The 12,366-nt window shown below is 40.3% G+C and overlaps 1 pseudogene; it reads left to right on the top strand.

Moving 5' to 3' along the window:
• The first annotated feature begins 2,773 nt into the window (after positions 1 to 2,773).
• LOC140597511 (large ribosomal subunit protein uL23 pseudogene) lies at positions 2,774 to 4,908 on the top strand (annotated as a pseudogene).
• Positions 4,909 to 12,366: the final 7,458 nt, after the last annotated feature.

Raw genomic sequence — 12,366 nt, 5'->3', positions numbered from 1 at the left:
TCTTTTTGGCCCAAAATCAGGTGGCCCACAATCTTTTTGAATATATATATTGGCCTTTGAGAAGCAGTTCACACTGGTTACATCTTGATACGTAAAAGCTTGATACAGGGCTTAGAGGGAACATGATGTAGATGAAAAGACTAAAAATGAAAAGGTACCTCATGAAGGGAGTTTTTGACTGTTGTATACAGTGCAAATCCTCTGCTCTCATTATACAGACATTTTAATGTACAGAATAAATTATAATTAGCCATAATTTATGCTAAGACAGTGAGTGGAAACCAGGTAAATTGATACATAATTAGCCAGTATATGAAAAATATACCTAACTCCATAGAAGTCCTATGAAGAGTAAAGCTTCTAAGTTTGAATTGTTAGAAAATGGTTTGGGGGAAAAGCCGAGAACTGAAATTTGGAAATAGGAAGGCTTAAAAGTAAATGTAGAGATAAGAATCCTAAAACGAGTGATAATATACCTCAAAGCGATGTTAGGAGGTTAACATGGTGGAAGGCTTTGGGGACGAAACTTTAGACATTTATATTACTGTTCAATATTTTTTTTTAGTTTATTTATGTAAACTAAATTTATGTATTTTATGTATGTTTTTATTTATTATGTAAGATTCTTCACCCAACATGGGGCTTGTACTCACAACCCTGAGGTCAAGAGTTGTATGCTCCTCTGACTGAGCTCCTTGAATTCAGTCTTCTTGATTCCTAAGAGTAGATATTTTAACAGATGTGAGTGAAAGCTGAGGGCCAAAGAGGTTAAATGACTTCCCCCAAAGACAGCCACTGAATAGTAGTGTCTTTTCATTGCGGTAGGCTATATTTGTAAGAAGTCGTAGGCTGTACTGAAGAACCACAGATTGATATCTAAGAACGGTGACCTTCCATTTTACTGGGGTAGAAGAGTTCATTTGCTCAACGAAAGTCTCATGAGGCTGAAGATAGGCCCCTTGGTTGCCAAATCTGACTTAGCTCTGTAATTCTCATTTCAGGAAGAAATTCAGGGATATTAACTCCTAGTTCCCTCACCTTTCCCTCTCTACAGTGTTAAACTGCCAATTCTTGGTTACTTTTAGAGAAGTATCTTGTTCAAGGCTATTACTGCCACTAGTGCTATAGTGTTTTCTTCCCATCTCAAGAACCTTGTTATCGCTACTTTTTTCTTCAACCATTCCTTCCCTTCAAGCATTTTTTTTCCACCACACTTGAAATGTATCACTAACATTCTCTGTCACAGAATGATCAAATTTTTGGTTCTTTTTTTTTTTTTTTTTTTTCGAATTTTTGGTTCTTAAGTTAGGGAATATATAGTTTGTTTTAAGATTGTTTCATTTATTTATGAGAGACAGAGGCAGAGGGAGAAGCGGGCTCCATGCAGGGAGCCTATTGTGGGACTTGATCCCAGGACCCCAGGATCACGCCCTGGGCCGAAGGCAGGTGCTAAACCACTGAGCCACCCAGGGATCCCCTCTTTGCTGGTTCTTAAAATGATTAAGTCTCTGTTCAAATAGTCACCAGTCCTTTTTTTTTTTTTTTTTTTTAAGGTTTTATTTATTTTAGAGCAAAAAAGAGCCTGAGTATAGGGTTTGGGGGGGCAGAAACAGGAAGAAGAATACCCACTGAGCAGAGAGCCCAACTTGGGGCTTTATCTCAGAAACCTGAAATCAAGACCTGAGCCATCCAGGTGCTCCCGAAGGACCATTTAACAGTGATATATTCTTTTAAAGTTATTTACTTATTCATGAGAGACCAAGAGGCAGAGACACAGGCAGAGGGAGAAGCAGGCTCCATGCGGGGAGCCCAACCTGGGACTCGATCCTGGGAATCCGGGATCAGGTCCTGAGCCAAAGGCAGACGCTCAACCACTGAGCCTCCCAGGCGTCCCAACAGTGATATTTTAAGTAACCTCTGACTTCATCTGTTAAAGGAAATAAAAACAAACTGATATTTCTAAAACATGTATAGGATTGTTAGATCCGGATCCTTGGATCCCTGGGTGGCGCAGTGGTTTGGCGCTTGCCTTTGGCCCAGGGCGCGATCCTGGAGACCCGGGATCGAATCCCACATCGGACTCCCGGTGCATGGAGCCTGTTTCTCCCTCTGCCTATGTCTCTGCCTCTCTCTCGGTCTCTCTGTGACTATCATAAATAAATAAAAAATAAAAAAATAATTAAAAAAAAAAAAAAAAGGATTGTTAGATCCCACTGGTTATTTACTGAATGACCCTTCTGATTTATAAAGGAAAAGATAAAGAAAACAAAATAGGCCAGTTAGCTGTATTCTCTCACCATGTTTCTCCATTAGCAGTATTTGGGGAAATACTTCAAACGTGCAGATAGAGAACTGTGCACCTGACATCAGCTATTTTGTTTTTAAGACTTTGTTTATTCATGAGAGACACACAGGTAGAGGGAGAAGCAGGCTCCATCCAGGGAGCCTAATGTGAGACCCGATCCCAGGACTCCAGGATCACACCCTGGGCCAAAGGCAGATGCTCAGCTGCTGAGCCACCCAGGCTCCTGCTATTTTGTTTATTAGAAATTAGGGATCCCTGGGTGGCGCAGCGGTTTGGCGCCTGCCTTTGGCCCAGGGCGCGATCCTGGAGACCCGGGATTGAATCCCACATCGGGCTCCCGGTGCATGGAGCCTGCTTCTCCCTCTGCCTGTGTCTCTGCCTCTCTCTCTCTTTCTATGACTATCATAAGTAAATAAAAATTTTAAAAAAAATTTTTTTTAAAAATTAAACCTTACAGATAGGTATAGAGACCCTTGTATATTCTTCCTCAGATCTATTTACCTCCGAGATAGCACTATCATGAACTAGTTTTATAATTACTCTACCTAAGTTGATATTTTCTCAATACATATTTATATACCCAAAGAAGTTAGTGATTTACAAGTTTTAAAACTTTAAACAATGTAAAAAAAAGAAAAAACTTTGTACATTATATATCTTCCTGCAGATTTCTTTTCATTTCAACTTTGTTTCCATGATCTCTCTATGATGATAGATGTAGCTCTACATTCATTCCCTTTCTAGTCCATAGTAGGCTTTTATCTGTACCTTTCCACCAAATAGCTCTCAAGTTCACCTAGTTGCTAATTCCAATGGGCATTGATGCATAGCTATATTTGTCTTCAAATTAGTCTCCTTAACATCCCCTTGGTTCCTCTTAAATTTGTTTCATCTTCAGTTTTGACATCCCCAAAATTAATTCCATTATCTGTCTACCCTCTCAGAATTTTCCTGTGTTTTCCCTGTGTTAATACAGCTCATGAATGACAAAGCATTCTCGCCTTACCATATAAAGAAATTAACTGCAAATGGATCAAAGGCCTAACTATAAGACCTAAAACCGTAAAACTCTAAGAAGAAAACAGGAGAAAAGCCTCGTGCCTTTGATATGGCAATGGTTTATGTGATCCCAAAAGCATAGGCAATAGTAAAATAGGTTTGAGTGCCTGGCTGGCTCAGTTGGTAAAGCATATGACTCTTGATCTCAGGGTGGTGAGTTCAAGCCCCACGTTGGGTGTAGAAATTACCTTTAAAAAAAAAAAAAAATTCCTTTCATGGAGATGTTCCCTAAGGTGAAGAAGGAAGCCCTTGCCCCTCCCAAAGCAGAAGCCAAAGCAAAGGCTTTGAAAGCCAAGAAAGCTGTGCTGAAAGGCATCCAAAAAAAAGATCTGCATAATGCCTATATTCCGAAGACCCAACACACCCTGCATCTCAGAAGGCAGCCCAAATATCCACAAAAGAGCATCCCCAGGAGAAACAAGCTTGATCACTATGCCATCATCAAGTCCCCCCTGACTACCAAGTCAGCCATGAGGAAAATAGAAGATAACACACTCGTTTTCATTGTGGATGTTAAGGCCAACAAGCACCAGATCAGGCTGTGAAGAAGCTCTACAATATTGCTGTGGCCAAGATAACACCCTGTTCAAGCCTGATGGAGAGAAGAAACCATATGTTCCACTAGCTCCCGACTGATGCTTTGGATGTTGCCAACAAAATTGGGATCATCTGAACTGAGTCCAGCTGGCAATAAATCTAAATATAAATCTCTTGCCATAAAAAAACAGTAAATTTAGATTTCACCAAAATTTAAAATTTCTCTGCAACAAAGGACATAAATCAACAGAATGAAAAGGCAACCTACAGGCGTACCTGGGCAGCTCAGTTGGTTAAGCAGCTGTGTTCAGCTCAGGTCATGATCCCAGGGTCCTGGGATCGGGCCCTTCCTTGAGCTCCCTGCTCAGCAGGAAGTCTTCTCCCTAGCCCTCTACACCCACCCCGCCACCCCACCCCACCCCCATCAGCTTGTGCTTTCTTCTTCCCTCTCTCTCTCTCTCTCTCTCTCTCTCTCTCTCTCTCTCTCAGAAAAAAAGTCTTTTTTTTTTAAGATTTTAAGAGAGAGTATGAGGTGGGGTGATGGGCAGGGTGGGACAGAAGCAGACTCTAACTGCTTAACTGCTAGACTCACTAACAGGAGCTTGATCCCAGGACCCAGAGGTCATGACCTGACATGACCTGAGCCAAAAGCAGGCACTAAATCAACTGAGCTACCCAGGCATCCCTCAAAAAAATTTTGCATCAGGCTCCCTGCTCTGTAGGGAGTCTGCTTCTTCCTGCCACTCCCCCTGCCTGTGCTCTGTCAAATAAATAAAACCTTAAAAAAAAAAAGCATTCAGATTGTCAGAATATATTCATAAATGACCTATCTGATGAAGGAATAGTATTCAGGATATATAAAGAACTACAGGTGAACAAAAAAAAAAAATTTTTTTTTTAATGGGCAAAAAACGTGAACAGATCTTTCCCCAAGGAGTTCTACAAATCGGCAATAAGCACAAGAAAAAATGCTCATTGTCACTAATCATTAGGGAAATCCAAGTCAAAACTACAGTGAGATAGCACCTCACACATTACTATAGAATAGCTACTATAGTATATATATATATACTATATAGTATAGTATATATAGTGTATATATATAGTATATATATAGTAGTATATATAGTAGTATATATAGTATATAGTATATATAGTATATATATACTATAGTATATATATATACTATATATAGTATAGTAGCTATAGAATATATATATAATATATATATAGTAGCTATAGTAGTATAGAATAGTATATAGAATATATATAGAGAATATAGAATAGTAGTATAGAATATATAATATATATATAGTAGCTATAGAATAGCTACTATCAAAAGGAAAGTGTTTTCAAAAATTTGAAAAAGGGTTCCTGGGTGGCTCAGTTGGGGTTAAGCATCTGCCTTCTGCCTTCAACTCAGGTCATGATCCTGGGATTCAGCCCCACATTGGGCTCCCTGCTCAGTGGGGAGTCTGCTTCTCCCTCTGCCCTCCTCCCCACCCCTCTTGTGCTCGCTCTCTCTCTAGTAAATAAAATCTTGACAGAGCTGGAAAGCCCACACAGGGGGCGGGGGGAGGCAGGGTGGATAGCAGAGGGAGAGAGGGACAAGCAGGCTCCCCGCTGACCAGGGAGCTCCTTGTCCTCAATCCCAGGACCCTGGGGTCATAACCTGAGCCAAAGGCTTAGCCAACTGAACCACCCAGGCTCCCTGCTGTGCACCATTAATGGAAAGTAAAATGGTGTCTTTGGTATGGAAAACAGTATGGTAGTTATCAAAAATTAAAAATAGAATTACCATATGATCTAGTAATTCCACTTCTGGGTATAGACTCCAGTGGAATCAGGGCCTCAGAGACATCTGTATATCCATGAAGTATTCACAATAGCCCAAAGTTGGAAGCAACCTAAATGACCCTCACAGATGAATTGATAAACAAAAAGCAGTATATCTACACAGTGGAATAGTATTCAGCCTCAAAAGAAAGGAAATTCTGGGCAGCCCCGGTGGCATTGCCTGCGGCCCGGGGCGTGATCCTGGGGACCCTGGATAGAGTCCTTATCGGGCTCCCTGTGTGATGTCTGCTTCTCCCTCTGCCTGTGTCTCTGCCTCCTCTGCCTCTCTGTCTCTATGAATTTAAAAAAAAAAAAATCTTTAAAAAAGAAAAAAAAAGAAAGGAAATTCTGGGCAGCCCTGGTGGCTCAGCGGTTTAGCGCCACCTTCAGCCCAGGGCCTGATCCTGGGGACCTGGGATCAAGTCCCTCGGACTCCCCGCATGGAGCCTGCTTCTCCCTCTGCCTGTGTCTCTGCCTCTCTCTCTGTCTCTCATGAATAAATAAAATCTTAAAAAAAGAAAAAGAAGGAAATTCTGGCACATGCTACAACATGGACGAACCTTAAAGACATTAAGCTGTGTAAAATAAGCCAGTCACAAACAGGCAAATATTGTATGATTCCACTTATATACAGTACCTAGATTAGTCACATTCATAGAGACAAGATAGAATGGTGTTTGCGAGGGGTTGGAGAAAGGAGAGGAAGAATTTGGTTTAGTGAGTACAGAATTTCAATTGGGGAAGAGGAAAAAGTTCTGAAGATAGAGGGTGAGGGTTGCACAACAATGTGAATATACTTAATCTCACTGAACTAACTACACTTAAAAAGTGGTTAGGATGGTAATCATTTGTTTATGTTAAAGGCTTTGTTGGGGGATTTTTGGGTTTTTTTAGATTTTTTATTTTTGAGTAATCTGTATACACAACATGGGGCTTGAGCCACAACCTGAAATTAAGAGTCACATGCTTTACTAACTGAGCCAGCCAGGCACCCCTATGTTAAGTGTTTTGGCTTTTTTAAATTATTTTAAGAAAAAATTTCTGAGGCAGCCCAGGTGGCTCAGCGGTTTAATGCCACCTTCAGCCCAGGGCGTGATCCTGGAGACCCGGGATCAAATCCCACGTCAGGCTCCCGGCATGGAGCCTGCTTCTCCCTCTGCCTGTGTCTCTGCCTCTCTCTCTGTGTCTATGAATAAATAAATTAAATATTTAGAAAAAGAAAAAAAAATTCTGTCTCTCCCCTCTCTCTTCATTCCTAATGCCTTAATTGAAAACCACCTAAGGCACACCTGGGTGGCTCAGTCAGTTAAGTGACCAACTCTTGATGTTGGCTCAGGTCATGATCTCAGGATCATGAGAGGGAGCCCTGCATTGGACTCCCTGCTCAGTGGGGAATCCCCTTGAGATTCTCTCCTTCTCCCTGTCCTCTGTCCTTCTGTCTCTACCCCCACTCACTCACTCTCTCTCAAATGAAAGAAAGAAAGACCACCCTGAGCAGGCTATTGACATAATTTCCTAATTGTTCTACTTTCCACGAAGTATCCCTCTACACTTACCTCCGTAAGGTGGGTTGACTGTAAAACCTCCCAGGTCTCCTGGTTGGCTCAGTCAGTTAAGTGCCTAACTCTCAGTTTTGGCTGGGTCATGATCTCAGAGTCCTGGGATGAGTCCGGAGTTGGGCTGCACACTCCGTGCAGAGTTGGCTTGGGATTCTTTCTCTCCCACTCCCTCTGCCTCTCCCCCTGCTCATGTTCTCTCTCACTCTCTATAAATAAATTAATAAATTAATTAATTTAAAAAATTTTTAAAGTAAAATCCTCTCCCACATAAAGCTCTGTTGAATAAAGCAGCAACTTACTTTAAAACTTTAGTCATGAAATCCTTTGTTCCATATAAGTTAATTAAAATTCTAACAAACTGATTAAAGAAACTATTCCGGAGCCTTGCCTACTCAGCCTTACATATCCCTCTCATTGGAACAGAGTTTGAAAAATGGGAATCAGTATTCACTCATTCAATAAATTCCACAATTCCTACCATTAGCTACACAGTGAGAATCCAACAGAGAATAAGACATGGATATGCCCTCCTGGAAATTAGTCTAATGGGAAAGGCAAATAATGAAATTCTAAATCCTTAGCTTGGTCTCCATATATTTCTCTACACATCTTTTAACCTATTCATTTAAGGAGTATTCAGCATTTGAACAGCCTCCAATTATTGTTTTATTTCTGTTGGGGTAATGAAAGAGAGAGATTTTCAGGAACACCTGGTGGCTCAGTGGTTGAACATCTATGCCTTTGGCTCAGGTTGTGATTCCCGAGGTCTTGGGATGGAGTCCCACATTGGGCTTCCTGCGTGGAGCCTGCTTCTCCCTCTGCCTGTGTCTCTGCCTCTCTCTCTCTGTGTGTGTGTCTCTCATGAATAAATAAAATCCAAAATAAATAAATAAAATCTTTTTTTAAAAAAAGTGTGGTTTGAGAACTGTAGTTGAAATATAATGAATAATACTGTGATTATTGATGTGGTAATAAATCAAGTTGGTGTATCTGGTTATAGCATAACATTAAAGAAGGATTTAGATTCAGTCTTTAACTTCAAAGGTTAATGCTTTTTGCAATGCAAACCGGTGCAGCTACTCGGAGAACAGTATGGAGGTTCCTCAAAATGTTAAAAATAGGGATTCCTGGATGGCGCAGCGGTTTGGCGCCTGCCTTTGGCCCAGGGCACGATCCTGGAGACCCGGGATTGAATCCCACATCAGGCTCCCGGTGCATGGAGCCTGCTTCTCCCTCTGCCTGTGTCTCTGCCTCTCTCTCTCTCTCTGTGACTATCATAAATAAATAAAAATTTTAAAAAAAATGTTAAAAATAGAACTACCCTGCCATCCTGCAATTGTACCACTAGGTATTTACCCAAAGGATACAAAAATACAGATTCGAAGGGATACATGCACTCATTGTTTATAGCAGCATTATCAGCAACAGCCAAATGATGGAGAGAGCCCAGATGTCCATCAACTGATGAATGGATAAAGAGGATGCGATATGCATACACACATACACACACATACTCACACATCACACAATGGAATATTACTCAGCCATCAAAAAGAATGAAATGTTGGGCAGCCCCAGTGGCGCAGCGGTTTAGCGCCGCCTGCAGCCCAGGGTGTGATCCTGGAGACCCGGGATCAAGTCCCACATCGGGCTCCCTGCATGGAGCCTGCTTCTCCCTCTGCCTGTGTCTCTGCCTCTCTCTCTCTCTCTCTCTCTGCGTCTATAAATAAATAAATAAATAAATAAATAAATAAATAAATAAATAAATAAAAAATAATCTAAAAAAAAGAATGAAATCTTGGTATTTGCAATGACATGGATGGAGCTAGTGTGTATTATACTAAGTGAAATAAGTCAGCTCGAGAGAGACAAAGACCATATGCTCTCACTTATATGTGGAATTTAAAAAAGAAAACAGATGAACATATGGGAAGGGAGAAAAGAAAAAAAGGAGAGAAGGACATAAGCCATAAGAGGCTCTTGATAATGGAGAACAAACAGGGCTGATGGACGGAGGTGGGTGGGGAATGGGCTAGATGGGTGATGAGAATTAAGGAGGCATTGTTAGGATGAGCACTGGGTGTTGCATATAATGAATCACTGAATTCCACTCCAGAAACCAGTATTGCACTATACAGTAACCACCTAAAATTTAAAAATTTTAAAAAGTTAGTGCTTTAAAGCTTCTTGATGATACTACATATGGATACAGACCATTTTTCAAAATATAGTGGAACTAATTCAAGAGCAATTGAGACCAATTATGATTTGATACACAATTTCTGAGCATTGTCCAGAGTAGATATCAAGATTGTTTGATTTAATCATCCAAGAATGGCATCTGTTTTCCGGCTTAGGGAAGGAATGGCTCATGAGCGTAAAACATCTTCTGATGAAATTAGTATTCAGAATGGTATTTCTATAGGGAAACAACTCTCTTGTGAATTTCCAAGACCCTTCCTCCTCTGTTATCATCCAGTCTGGTGACATAACTAAGCAAATACTTACACAAACTATTGAAAATTTCAATATATATTATAAAGGAACAAGTAGGGCAGCCCCGGTGGCGCAGCGGCTTAGCGCCCCCGGCAGCCCAGGGCGTGATCCTGGAGACCCCAGATCGAGTCCCGCGTCGGGCTTCTTGCATGGAGCCTGCTTCTCCCTCTGCCTGTGTCTCTGCCTCTCTCTGTGTGTCTATGAATAAATAAATAAAATATTTTTAAAAAATAAAGTAACAAGTATTTCCTCCTTCTGCCTGTGTCTCTGCCTCTCTCTCTGTGTCTATGAATAAATAAATAAAATATTAAAAAAAAATAAAGTAACAAGTATTGGCCTCTCACTTATACTTTATGTTCCAGTCTTCCCAAATACATAAAACTATTTAATTAAATCAAACTTTTATTGTGCAATCCTTTGCCTATGTTCTTCCCTGATATATCCTCATACCTTGATCTTGCAATACTTTTTGCCCTTATCCATCTACACCAGCAGTGATAAAATGGTCAGCCACAGAAATGTTTAATTAGTTAATTAGTATGGAGATGTTTAAATATAGCACTTGGATTTTACTGCTTTTTGCATTTGGCCTTTCTAGAGTGCTTTTAGTCTTTATACTTTCTTGCCTAATAGCTATACACACATATATATATACATGCCTGGCTCCTGAAGATTGGGGTCCATGCTCTGATGAGAACTCCTTGTGGAAATAGAGTTCATTGGTTTTTGCATCCCTGATACATGTCCCATAATAGGGATAAAGAGTGGATCAAATCTTGGCATCACATCAACACTGGAGGCTTAGTAAGCAACATCAGGCAAGTTTTACAGAAAGCTAAAACTAAGTAGAAACTTATCCTCAAAAAAAAAAAAAAAAGAAAAAAGAAAGAAAGAAAGAAAGAAAGAAAGAAAGAAAGAAAGAAACTTATCCTCATGTGCACAGCTTAGAATTCAATCGAAGATTCAAGATCTCTATACAGATTTCTGGGCTCTTTTTCAATTTACTATTTAAAGTGTTTAATTTGATATTTTTTGACATATTTATACACCCACACACCATCACCAAAATAAAAATAAACATACCAATCACTCCAAAAAGCTTCTTTAATGCACCTTTGTAATCCTTCCTCTTTCCCCACCCCAAACTTTGGCACCAGGTAACCATTGATCTATTTTGTCACTAAAGATTAGTTTGAAAAAAAAAAAGATTAGTTTGAATTTTCCAGAATATTTAAAAATTGGACCTGTGGTGGCTCAGCCATGAGCGTCTGCCTTTGGCTCAGGGCATGATCCTGAAGTCCCAGGATTGAATCCCACATCGGCCTCCCTGCAAGGAGCCTGCTTCTCCCTCTGCCTGTGTATCTGCCTCTCTCTCGGTGTGTGTCCCATGAATAAATAAAATCCTTTTTAAAAAATAGGACCTGGGGGGATCCCTGGGTGGCGCAGCGGTTTGGCGCCTGCCTTTGGCCCAGGACTGATCCTGGAGACCCGGGATCGAATCCGACGTCGGGCTCCCGGTGCATGGAGCCTGCTTCTCCCTCTGCCTGTGTCTCTGCCTCTCTCTCCCTTTGTGTCTCTCATGAATAAATAAATAAAATCTTTAAAAAAAATAGGACCTTTAATTATACAAGATATACTTTTTTGACTGGCTCCTTTCACCGTTAGTAACTAAGATTCGTTTATGTTGATGTATAAATCAATAGCTTGTTTCTGTTAAATGCTGAGTATTTGGTAAGTTTAGAACAAATTTCCTCCAAAAGTACTGCCTACTGCCTTTCTGGAGTCCACAAATCTCCACAAACTTTAGTTCAATTATTTTAAAATTCCCCTTCAATTTTTTCTTTGACTTGTGGGTTCTTTAGAATTGTTTTATTTGGTTTAAAATACTGGGGTATTTTCTAGATGTCTTTCTGCTCCTGGTTTCTAATTTAATTCTATTGTGGCCCTAGAATAGCCTGTATACTGATATCTTTATAAATTTATTGAGCCTTGTATTACAGCCCAGAATATGGTCTATCTTGGTAAAAGTTCTATGTGTATCTGAAAAGAGTATGTATTCTGGTGTAGTTAGGTGGAGTGTTCTATAAATCTGAGTTACATTATTTTAAGACATAATTCATATATGATTTGCGCATTTATGAGGCACCTGTGTGGTTCAGTCAGGTAAGCGTCCAATTCTTGATCACAGCTCAGGTCTCGATCTCAGGGTTGTGAGTTCAAGCCCTGTTTTGGGCTCCATCCACACTGGTCATGGAGCCTACTTCAAAAATAAAAATTACTCATTTATGCGTGCAATTCAGTGGTTTTTAGTAAGGATTGTGCAGCCATCACCACAATCAATTTTAGAATGTTTTTATGAGCCCAAAGAGATACCCTATACCCAATAGCAGTTACTCATTTCTACCCAACCCTCCCCACTCCAACCCAAGATATCCACAAATCTACCTTCTGTCTCTGTTTATCCTGGACATCTAATGTAAATAGAATCACACAATATGTAGCCTTTTGTGTCTGGCTATTTTCACTTACCAGAATGGTTTTAAATTTCATCTATATTGCAGTATGTCTTTCTCT

This window comes from Vulpes vulpes, unplaced genomic scaffold (assembly GCF_048418805.1).
Source record: "Vulpes vulpes isolate BD-2025 unplaced genomic scaffold, VulVul3 u000000674, whole genome shotgun sequence".
In the NCBI taxonomy this organism is placed as follows: domain Eukaryota; kingdom Metazoa; phylum Chordata; class Mammalia; order Carnivora; family Canidae; genus Vulpes; species Vulpes vulpes.
The sequence above is the reverse complement of the archived record's forward strand: the minus strand, read 5'-3'. Positions and strand labels throughout refer to the sequence as shown.